Source organism: Phacochoerus africanus, chromosome X (genome assembly GCF_016906955.1).
Source record: "Phacochoerus africanus isolate WHEZ1 chromosome X, ROS_Pafr_v1, whole genome shotgun sequence".
Lineage (NCBI taxonomy): Eukaryota > Metazoa > Chordata > Mammalia > Artiodactyla > Suidae > Phacochoerus > Phacochoerus africanus.
This window is the reverse complement of record NC_062560.1, coordinates 68633314-68645582: the sequence shown is the minus strand read 5'-3', so window position 1 is coordinate 68645582 and position 12269 is coordinate 68633314. Positions and strand designations below refer to the sequence as shown.

The window sequence follows — 12269 nt, the reverse complement described above, 5'->3', positions numbered from 1 at the left end:
TTCAAAGAAACTTGAAGTCCTTGCTATTCATCACATTTTTTAAAAATCTAATTAACATTCATGGGAAGTGGGGATAAGGTCATTTCTTCTATTTTACTGGGAAAAAATCCACAGAGATTAAGCATTATCTTAAGGTCTTTACTCCCTGATTCAGGGTGCCCTTGTTGATTAGTACACTAATGATGGGAAGGATTCCAAACAAATTACATTTATTTATTTATTTTTAAATGATTTTTATTTTTTCCATTATAGTTGGTTTACAATGTTCTGTCAATTTTCTACTGTACAGAAAAGTGACTCAGTCACATATACATATATTCTTTTTCTCACATAATCCTCCATCATGCTCCATCATAAGTGACTAGATATAGTTCCCAGTGCTATACAGCAGGATCTCATTGCTTATCCATTCTAAAGCCAAACAAATTGCTATTAAACTTTAAAAAGTCACAGCCTTCAGTTCGGAGTTCTAAAATAGTTGTGTTTTCTCTACAACAGCAAGTAGTATGATTCATAATTTTATAACAAAATATTTTTCTCAAAATTGAACCTTTTCAAGGCATTGCATCAGGTCTTGTATTAGCCATGCCATAAGATTTTCTTTATTAATAACAACATCAACTATTATAAATGAACAAGGTCCAGTACTTGGGCTTTAGGGAATTCTTGATTTTAAAATGTTAAAATGCTTATTTTTATATTAGTATAAATTTAATAAATCTCACAAGTCTCACAAAATAACCAATATATGAGAATATTCTCTTATGGCTTGGTCTTAGAGTGTACTGACCAACAGGCATGAACAATGCCCAGAACACTTCCTAAAAAAGAAGAGGGGCAGAAGAGTAGGGAAAAAAATCATCAGGCACGCTTTAAGCTTTCTGAAACAAGGTAGGTTGTAAGCTCGTTCAGGACAAACACCTTGTCGCCAACAGAGTTGAATATTTTATCAGCAGGTATTCGGGAAATATATGTTGAATTTATAACTGGTGGATCTCCATGTATTGTATAATGTTTCACTCCCTTTGCTTCCACAGTCTCAAGAATCTGATCTTTCTCTTCACTACACAAAAAGAGGCAAAAAATACCCTTCATTGGTCTTTCAGATTTTCACAATCTTAGTCCCAGAGTCTAGGACAGCAAGGACTAGAAAGTAGTATTGCAGCATATTATCAAGGGAGGTTGAACATTACTTCTTTTGGAGTTTACTAAGAGAAAATTGATTACAATCTTTCTGGGACAGTTCACAGGCAGTTCTTATGTGTATGGACTAGATGACCTCCTATGTTCCTTTCTACCCAGATGCTTTTAATATTTTATTTTCAGTATGTTTGATGATGATAAAAATGAAAAAGATCAAAAGCCATTTTTTTAACAATGAAGAAGGACTTCCAGTGTTATATACTAAGTTTCTTAATAAGTGACATTTATCAAAAAATAGATTAATTTTTACCATGCCCTTTCTATCTATAGTTTTTTTTTTTTAAATTCACCAAAAATTTGAAAGCCGTAATGCTATTTTAAGAACAATCTGGTACTAGGAGAAAATTTATCCACAGGAACAACAGGGCGAAACTAGATTTCAATGTTTATTAACTCTTGGTAATGGAGGCAAGCATTTTATACCAGGTGTTTGTGGTGGGGAGAATTAGAAATATGTTTGAAGGGAGAAGGAGGAGCTAAAATTATCTTTATTTATCCAATGATTTGGTAGAAACATAAGGAGAAATATTATTTCATCATATAACCTCTTTGCTATATGCTTGACCCAAGGCAAACATTAAATAGCCCCCACACTGGAAAGTCTAGTTCAAAAGGTGATCCTTAGCAAATTTAATGCAGCATGGAGTTCCTGTTGTGGTGCAGCAGAAAGGAATTCAACTAGTATCCATGAGGATGTGGGTTCGATTCCTGGCCTCGCTCAGTGGATCAGGAATCTGGTGTTGCTATGAGCTGTGGTGTAGGTTGCAGATGTGGCTCGGATCCAGCATTGCTGCGGCTGTGGCAGCCATAGCTCTGATTCGACCCCTAGCCTGAGAACTTCCATGTGCCATGGGTGTGGCTCTAAAAAGCAAAAAAAAAAAAAAAAAATTTAATGTGGCAGTGTCATGAATTAAACCCAATGTAAATAAGGCACATCAATATGCAAAACCCTGAACCAAACATTCCCATACTGTTGGGAATCCTATAATCCTTGGATGAAAAGGAATGAGCTAAGGAGAATAGGAAGGAGGAGACAAACATAAGATGGTTGGGTTGTTATCAAGAAAACAGTTAATAAATACACCTCAGATTTTGTAAGGCATCACTGTTTACAAAAAAGATCAAGGACAGGGTCTTCCAAAAAGTGAAGGAATTACAGAGAAGTCTAAAAGGCATTTTTTAGATAATGAAAAAGGGGCTTAGTGCGCTTTTGTTCTAGAATCCCAAGGTAATTTTAACCTCTTGTCATCACTGCTACATTTGGATTTAATTAGAGCTATACAATAATCATGCCTGTGAAAAATATTCAAATATAAGAAGAAAGTGCAAACTGTGCCTAGGATCTACTTCCCACACCCTTCTTATTGAAATGGCAGGAAGACTGAGTCCTAATAAATTACTGCTGTTTTCAGAATAGCTATTCAAGGAGATCATTGACAGGGTGACTGGAAAGGGCAGACAAAGATTTTCAGGACATTCCTTGGGAGGTAGAATATTGATTCCTATGAAGTTTCAATTTTCATGCACATAGTCCCTGAAGTACTTCTGCCTTTAAACCCTCACATACAAAGCCTTATTTTCAGGCTGTGTAACATAGTCCCTAAAATTGACATCTCCAGACTTCCTTCCCTTTTTTGGCTCAGGGAAGAGACTGAGGAATCTTGATTCCTGTTTTTTTTTTTTTTTTTTTCCCCTTGAGGACATGGGTCCAGAGCATACCCAGTGGATGGCAATAAATATTTCCTAAATGAATTAATAAATTTGGGGGTGTGGGAGTCCCCATCATGGCTCAATGGAAACGAATCTGACTAACATCCAGGAGGAAACAGGTTCAATCCCTGGCTTTGCTCAATAGGTTAAGGATCCCATTGTTGCTGTGATCTGTGGTGTAGGTCGCAGACACGGCTCAGATCTGGCATTGCTGTGGCTGTGGTATATTCCAGCAGCTACATCTCCGATTGGACCCCTAGCCTGGGAACCTCCATATGCCACAGGTGTGGCCTTAAAAAGACAAAATAAAATAAATAAAACATAAAATAAGATAAATAAATAAATTTGGGGGTAAAAGGGAGAAAATCTGCAATAAAGCCTATAGATCCAGCATTAGCAGGGCCTGCCCACATAATTTATTCAAGTTGTCCACCCTATGTAATGTTCATGTAAACATATACTATTAGGTTTGTTCCATGTTTTGACTTGGCCTTAATATCTGTTCTTTTATGTACAGAAACCTGCCTTACATGACTTTAAACAATTACTATGGTAGATACAATCTCTATAGCTTGAGAAAAATGTTTAGAAAAAAGTTTTGGTTTTTTTTGTCTTTTGTCTTTTTTTGTTGTTGTTGTTGCTATTTCTTGGGCCGCTCCCGCGGCATATGGAGGTTCCCAGGCTAGGGGTTGAATCGGAGCTGTAGCCCCTGGCCTACGCCAGAGCCACAGCAACGCGGGATCCGAGCTGCGTCTGCAACCTACACCACAGCTCACGGCAACGCCGGATCGTTAACCCACTGAGCAAGGGCAGGGACCGAACCCGCAACTCATGGTTCCTAGTCGGATTCGTTAACCACTGCGCCACGACGGGAACTCCTAGAAAAAAGTTTAATGCTATTACATACAACAACATGTTTTCTGACTTATCATATGCTTTTACATTATTAATCATATGAAATGAAAATTTCTATACATTTTTATTAAAACAAAATAGACACATAAATTAATGTCCACCATTTCAACTTTAAACATTTTCAAGAAAACTCATAGGGACATCAAATGGTGGTCCTTTTCACAAATGCGGGTATAGAATTAGGCCATAATTATCTCACTCATTGAGAGATTCTCTAGATACTTTTCTTTATAATTATTCATTGGAGAAATCCATGTTTTGACAACCCAAGAATTCAGGTTTTGCATTTTTTTTCTCCCAGAATCTCTTAACATGACCTGTTGTACAATATGGTATCTAACTGTTGCACCAATAGACCCCTTTTTTAAAAAATCTTCTCTATAAACTACATATTTCAAGCAATAAAATGTTTATGCACTGTCTCCCTGGTTTTATACATCAACCTGAAAGCACAGTTCTTATACTTCTCTATCCAACCATATTATGCAATGAAAAAATAAAATCCATCTTTGTAAAGGAGTGATTTTCAAAAACTTATTAGATATCTATTTATATCAAACCTACTTAGGTATCCATATATAAGTTATTTAAATAATATTATGTTCAATGCTTTGTGTTTCAAAGCATCATGTGGTACATCACTTTTTATGAGATCTAGAATCACTGACTTTTGAAAGTATATATATGCTGTATGGCTGCTGGTATCTCCCCAAACTGTCTCAGATATTTGGGCAGTGTAAGGATCCCCTGGAATGTGTAGTTTTAGTCCCAAGGTTAACTTTTTAGTAGAGTTAGACTAAATTCCAAGTGAGATATAGACATACTCCTCTCTTTAACCCCCATGTAGTGCCTGATCATAACCATGCAATTAAAGGGATATAAACACATCCCAAACAAAAATCATTCTTCAATTTCAATTTCAAAGTGTAATGATAAGTCCTAATGCAACTGGCCAATAAGGAAATGTTTACTCTCATTTTCCTTATATTTTTTAATGGTTACTCCAGATTTTATTTACTTATTGATTTCTTTTTTTCTTTTTAGGCTGCCCAGTAGCATATGGTGTTCCTGGGCCAGGGATCATATCCAAGTCACAATTGTGATCTAAGCTGCAATGCTGGATCCTTAACCTACTGTGTGGGGCTGGGGATTGAACCTGCATCCCAGAGCTCCAGAGACACTGCTGATCCTATTATACCATGGCGGGAACTCCACAATATTTTTGTATTTTCCTTTCAACAACCTCATTTTTAAAAATCATATAAATTCCAAGTCTGGTATAGAATTGGCCTTATTCTGGATCTTATCACACTTCCTACTTATTCCCTTTAAAATTCAACAGGTGTTTGTCTTGTTGCCTGGCCAACTCTCTACATCACCGCCACCACCCATGAGTGTCCTCTCAACACTGTGCAGAAGATTTAAGTTTAAGAGCTTTATTTCTAATTCTTTAAAGTAGAAACTCATTGAAAAAGCTTCACCCCAAGCATTGTTTTTTCTGAGTTCAAAATATTTAGCTGATGCATAAGACCAACTGTTTATGTTTCTGAAACTGTGAGATCAGATTCCACAATTTTCAGTAATGGATTTACAGTAACAATACATACAGAAGCTTTCTTCCAAAATACTTTCAATTTTATGTTATTTATATTCCATTTATGTGGGAGATGAGAAGCAAAGAAAGGTTCACTGACCTACTCTACTCACACAGCAACAGACAATAATGCATACCTCATTCTAAAGATACATGCTCTAGCTAAAAGTTTAAAATCCCTTCCCATAACAATGTTTTACTTTTAGTTAGACTACATCATGTAGGTAATTTTCCTATAGTGGAATAAAGGTACCTGTTCTGCATTCTAACTAATCGTATATAAGCTATTATGATTTAATTTTCTGCTCTAAAGAATTCTAAATTCTCTAAATGATGTAACAGGCTACTAAAATTATTCCTGGTACTGCTATAGACCAATCAATTAAGAAGTACTTGTCATTATTTTCCAAGTTCAGAAGGAAAAGCAATTTTACAATGACTTTTAAATTAATATCAGGGCCACAATCATACTCATAGTTAATAAAAAACAATCAGGGAGTTCCCGTCGTGGCGCAGTGGTTAACGAATCCGACTAGGAACCATGAGGTTGCGGGTTCGGTCCCTGCCCTTGCTCAGTGGGTTAACGATCCAGTGTTGCTGTGAGCTGTGGTGTAGGTTGCAGACGCGGCTGGGATCCCGCGTTGCTGTGGCTCTGGCTAGGCCGGTGGCTATGGCTCCGATTCGACCCCTAGCCTGGGTAACCTCCACATGCCGCAGGGGCGGCCCAAGAAATAGCAAAAAAAAAAAAAAAAAACAATCAGTAGGCAGAACAGCATACAGGTTGAAATTATGGGCTCTGGAATTAGACAGACCTGAGGGGTGCTTTGCTAGCCCTCTGACATTGCTAGCTCTCTGTTCCCTTTTCTTAAAAATGGGTATAATAATAATAATAGGGGATTAAGAGGTACAGATTATGATGTATAAAATATATAAACTACAAGGATTTATTATACAACACAGGGAAAATAGCCAATATTTTATTTTAACTATAAATGTAGCATAAGCTTTAAAAATTGTGAATTACTATGTTGTATACCTGAAACTTGTAAATAAACTATACCTCAATAAAAAAGAAGGAAAATGGGCATAATGAAAGTACTGGTTTCACTGGGTTGGCACAAGATTTAAATTAAATAATACATCTAAAGTTCTTACCACTATACCAGGCACATTTTAAGTGCTCAATAAATGTCAGCCTTTATTATTATCAACTAAAACTGACAAATTATTTGCATGAGAAATTAAAGTGAGATGATTTATCATATTTTTAACATGTTAAGTACTTTTCTATGCTTATCTTCCTTTTAAATCAACTTTGCAATATCACAATGGATAGAATGGGTTCTGCTATAATACAGCTATGATTAAATGCATATGTACTGTTATAATTTCAATATGCTGCACCTACGGTGAAATAATTGGCAGAGCGGTGGTGAAATAGACAAAATTTTCTCATGTTGTAACTCTTAACTGAGATGAATATTCACCTTTTAGGTGAAGTTGAGAATTCCTGTCATGGCTCAGTGGTAACAAATCTGACTAGGATCCATGAGGATACAGGTTTGATCCCTGGCCTCCCTCAGCAGGTTAAGGATATAGCACTGCTATGAGCTGTGGTGTAGGCCACAGTAACTCGGGTCCCACATTGCTGTGTCTGTGGCATAGGCCAGCAGCTACAGCTCCGATCTGACCCCTAGTCTGGAAACTTCCATATGCCGTGGGTGCGGCCCTAAAAATATTTAAAAAAATAAAAGGTAAGGTTCTTTTTGTCTTGACTCTCTGCTGGAAGTCCCCTCAGCAAAAATGATTGGCTCCAGTCCAACTCTGAAAGGGTCTCATTTCCAAAAAACATTAAGCCAAAGGAACAAAACTCAATGATTAGAGTCTAGAACAAGTCACAGAAAAGCACTGCCCTCTTGATGAATTTAGATTTATAGAATCATAAAAATTCACATTTCAATTTTGTTGGTCTTATATATAACCATGCAAAGATACTTTTCAGTGAAGAGAACCAAAGTCATAAAAGTTCAACATGTGTGACAAGTGCTATTTCAAAATGTGCTCTTGGTGAGGCAATTTTATTTTAAAATAGAACTAAATAGTATACGAAAATGTTGCTACTAATAATCTCTATCTCCCCCACTCCCACCTAACTCTCACATGCAGATTATGGATGAAAATACATTTGCCTGATTAAGCATCATCCAGTCATTTTCTTTCTTTTTCAGCATCATCCACTTATTAAATGGTGTTATAGATTCCCAATTACATAATGAGATTTTAATGTACTATTGATTTAATTTCTGTTCAATAGAAGGGTGTGTTAATAACACAGTATTTAGGAGTATGTTCTGGAGTCAGAACAACCTGCATTCTAATCCAAGTTCTGCCATTTTTAGCTGTTTGATCTTGAGCAATATACCTAATTTCTGGGTTTTAGAGATATCCCCTCTAGTTACATGAAAAGGATCTAATACTAGCACCTACTTGACAATGTTATCACAAGGATTAAACTAATTGAGATAAAGTATATAAAGCACCGGGCACAGTGCTTGACATACACAATGTATAAGTAAATGTTAGACTTTAGCTAGGGTCAAATCTTCTTTCGTCATGTTAATGAAAGGTAACAAAGCAAAAATCTAGCAACACTAACACTTAATACTTTTAAAAATATAATTTTTAAATTTGTCATGATATTTTTAAACTTACATTTAATTTTTGCCTGATGTTCTGGCAATCTAAAACACTTCAAACTAATAAAACCAATATATGAGGGACTGAGCTAGAAAACAATACCTTTTGCTTAAAATTCTTCTCTGTTGGCTAAGTGTAAAAAGTCAGCTTTGTTCTCATATTAATAGTCATCATAAATGAGCTACCCCTTCTCTCTAAATGTATGTTTGTTTAATCTTGGTCTGCACTGGAGTAAGTCATTAAGTATTGGGTTTAAAAGGCTTCCTGGTGGGTTGAAAAAGTAGAACTGAAAGCAAACAGATGGTCAGATAGTCATCAGCAGATTCTCAATCTGTTTAATTTTATCAGTAAGAAATGAAACATAACATTCATCTCTGATAATTCATTAAAGCAGGAAATATTCCTGTAAAATATGTATATTTGATTGCACAATATATCTTACAAAAGTATTCAGAGATTAAGAGAATTAGAACATTCTCTTGTGTCTGGGACTTCAATTTATTTTTTTTCCCCAGCTTAACCCAGGGGCAGGATTGACTTTAAGGTTTATTAATCCAAACTACTCTATTTCTTTAATAGAGTAACTAGGCTTTGAGCTAGAAATGAGTCCATTGAATCCTTTTCTCCTACCAGATTATGAAACTATTACTAAACTTCAGCAATACATTCATTCCTACAACCATTAGAATTTCAAGTACCTTTTTAAATTCCCAAGAATTTAAAAGAATCACCATTGGTAATTGTGTTTCCCAATCCAAGCTTCTTTTTTTTTTTTTGTCACACCCAGAGCACATAGAAATTCCTAGGCCAGGCAGGGATCAAACCAGCACCTCAGCAGTGACGCAAGCTGTTGCAGAGACAATGCCAGATCCTTAACTGCTGCGCAACAGCATGAACTCTCAAGCCTCTCTAAATTGGGCCAAATTATTCCAAAGGCTTTGCCATTGTTGCTGCGAAATTTAGGAAATCAGTCACCAAATATAGGGCATGAATTTGAAAGCACTGATCTTAAGTTCCTGTACTTGTTATGTGAGAGCTGCCATTTTCCACTGTTCAGTGCATCCAAAAAGCATGTCCAAACAGTCATCTCACGAACAGTTTCTAGTTTTGCTCTTCTAAGTAGTTTTTGAATACCTTTACACATCATTCAAACAAACCTTGGCAGCTACAACAAAGACCACAGCCTACATCAAATCTATGTTCAATTTATAAATAAAAGGAGCAGCAAAATACTCTGTCATCTAAATGCAATTACCTGAGAATCATATAGATGAAGAGATGTGGCTTGGTGTTCTATATCCATATTACCCAAATGAAAAAAATACTTACTAGTGAATAATGCTTTGTCAATCATGAGTGTTCATTTTATTCACTTGTTTTTATGATTTGTGCACAGAATAATGCCATGGAGGAAAATAACATATATTTCATGTACTATATGGACAATCCAAGCTACAACTAGTTTATGTTTTAGCAGTTATAAACAAGATCATTTTACAAAAGTTATTCCATAAATAATACTCCTCAGAAACCTACCACAATCTCCCTATCTAAAACAATCTTAAAATTTCTACATCAAGCACACCTAAAATGTATATAGACCATGAAATGGAGATTATTATGTATCTGAGGAAAAGAAGTATGAGAAGAAAACTCCAAACTAGTTAAAATTCTCCAAGCTATCATCACTCTAGCAATCCTGATCAAAAGCCAATGTCGATTTTTGTTGAAAATTATTGAAATTCATTAAGCTTACTATAAATAGGTATAGGTTCTATGCTTACTCTTCCTTTTCCATTAAATGCAAATTTACAAGCCATTACAATTTTGAGGGAAAAAAACATGGCATATACTATTGTGTTACAGCAGGTCAAAACATGCATGAACAGTTCTGAAAAGGCAGAAATCACTATCTATACACAGACAACTTGGGAGTTGCATTCTTGCTAAATGGTTTCAATAAAAAGAAATAGCTCTAAGACCTGAATATTCATAATTTACTTATACAAGACTAGTTCCAAGTGTGCATCTTCTCTATCTCCTTGGCCTGAAGGAATAGTCATTTAGCATATTTACTGACATTCACTTTTAGATACACTATCCCTCCTCTACACTAGCTCCTCATTTTTCTATTCTCCTGCATGTAATTCCCTAAGCAACTCTTCCACTTACAGGACTTACTCCTACTGCACCTCTCACCTCATGTTCACATTCACCTCTTCATGCCTCCTAGCTGTCATGTATCACTGGGAAGATGTATTTCTTCAAACTCATGTTATTTGGATTCAAACAGCTTGTATTGGATGCAAGCTCTGTGGCCTGTTAGTTGTGTGACTTTGAGAAAGTTGTTTAACCTCTCTGAACCTGTATTTCCTTAACTTAAAAATATAAGTAATCATAATATCTAATTCATAGGACTAGAAATTGACAAGAAAAATGAGATAGTATCTGATATGCATAAATGTTCCTACTAACTATAATTATTATGGCTACTATCAAGAAATCCATTGCATTGTGATGATTGTAGAACTATAAGTATAAGAAAATTCATTGTTTTTAAAAAATAAAAAATAAATAAATCCATTGCAAAAACTAGCATACTTGCTTTCATTTATAAACTTTTAAGAAGCAAAGAAATATTGGGTCAGAGTTGAGTACTAGTTTGAAAACTTTTTTTTTTAATTGGGCTATGAAAGAAATTGGAGTCTTAAATTAAGGTCACAGTAAAGTTGAAATCATCATAGATCTTCCTTTTCCTGATAAAACATCTACTATTGGTTATTTTTATGAAAATCATTAGGAGGAATGAGAAAATCGTCAAAGATTCTCAATCCAGAAACAAAACTTTCTTTTAAATGCTCATCAGAGAACTACACTCAGTCACATATAGAAGCATCTCACTTTGTGCAATTGTTGAGTTCCTGTTAGGATTTTTTCCCCCCAAATTTCTAAATCTTATGTTAAAAACAAATGATAACTGGAGTTCCCATCATGGCGCAGCTGTTGATGAATCTGACTAGGAACCATGAGGTTGCAGGTTCGATCCCTGGCCTTGCTCAGTGGGTTAAGGATCTGGCATTGCCGTGAGCTGTGGTGTGGGTTGCAGGTGCAGCTCGGATCCCATGTTGCTGTGGCTCTGGCGTAGGCTGGTGGCTACAGCTCTGATTAGACCCCTAGCCTGGGAATCTCCATGTGCCACAGGTGTGGCCATAGAAAAGACAAAAAGACAAAAAAAAAAAAATGACAACAATCTAAAGGAAAAATCTTAGTATTGCTAACTGAAGAATCCCTATCAATGTTATAAAGGAGTTTTTCTGAAGTATACTCATTTTATACTGGTTTAACATTATTCAATATTACTGTAAGATTATAATAAAACAAGAATTCATTTTTGCATATGCAGTAGAATTTTGACAAGTTCATAAGAACTATAATTACTATAACAACAGACAAATCTCTAAATAGCCATAAGAAAAAAACTGAAACAAAACACAAAAGGCATAAACATTGCTTTATGAATAGTCTTCAAAAATGGAATCTAATAATAGACATAATATGAGATAGCAGTCATTTTTTAAGGCTCTAAGAAAAGTCTCAACAAACAGAGAGGTATAGTTCTTACTTGAACTGAAATTCTGAAAGGAGTTTCTTCTTAAATCTGTTTTTCAGGGAGGGGTAGAAGAGCAATAAAGAAAAGAATAAACAGCAGTATTGAAACTTCATATCATTCAAAGTGAAATTGTTGAAACTAACTTCCAGATCTATTCAATCTAATTAAGGATTTAACAATTATTAAGCTGATATTTTATATTTTACAATTATTATATTGGACTTGAGACTGAGTAGCTCAAATATCATTTCAAAATATCATAATTAATATATTTGGAAAATAATGAGTCAAGAAGCTCATAAAGTGAAGTTCAAAGAATATAAAATTTTCCTTTTTTTTAAATCAAAACTTTCTCCAAAAATATAAGTTTAAGTATTCTATTGTAAAACTGGCTAAACATACACCTGGAGGCCAGAGAAAAGTTCAAGGTTCAATGTTCTTCTGATTTCACACAACTTTCAGTTGTATTCCAAACCCTCTTGGGGGTAAATAAACAAACACAAAAACAAAAGCCTCAACAACAAAAAACATGGAATAGCC

The 12269-nt window shown here is 35.2% G+C and overlaps 1 protein-coding gene across 1 annotated transcript in view; it reads right to left on the bottom strand.

Moving 5' to 3' along the window:
- The window catches only part of SH3BGRL (SH3 domain binding glutamate rich protein like), a 94326-nt gene that overhangs the window by 80825 nt on the left and 1232 nt on the right, over nucleotides 1-12269 (bottom strand). The window lies entirely within an intron of this gene.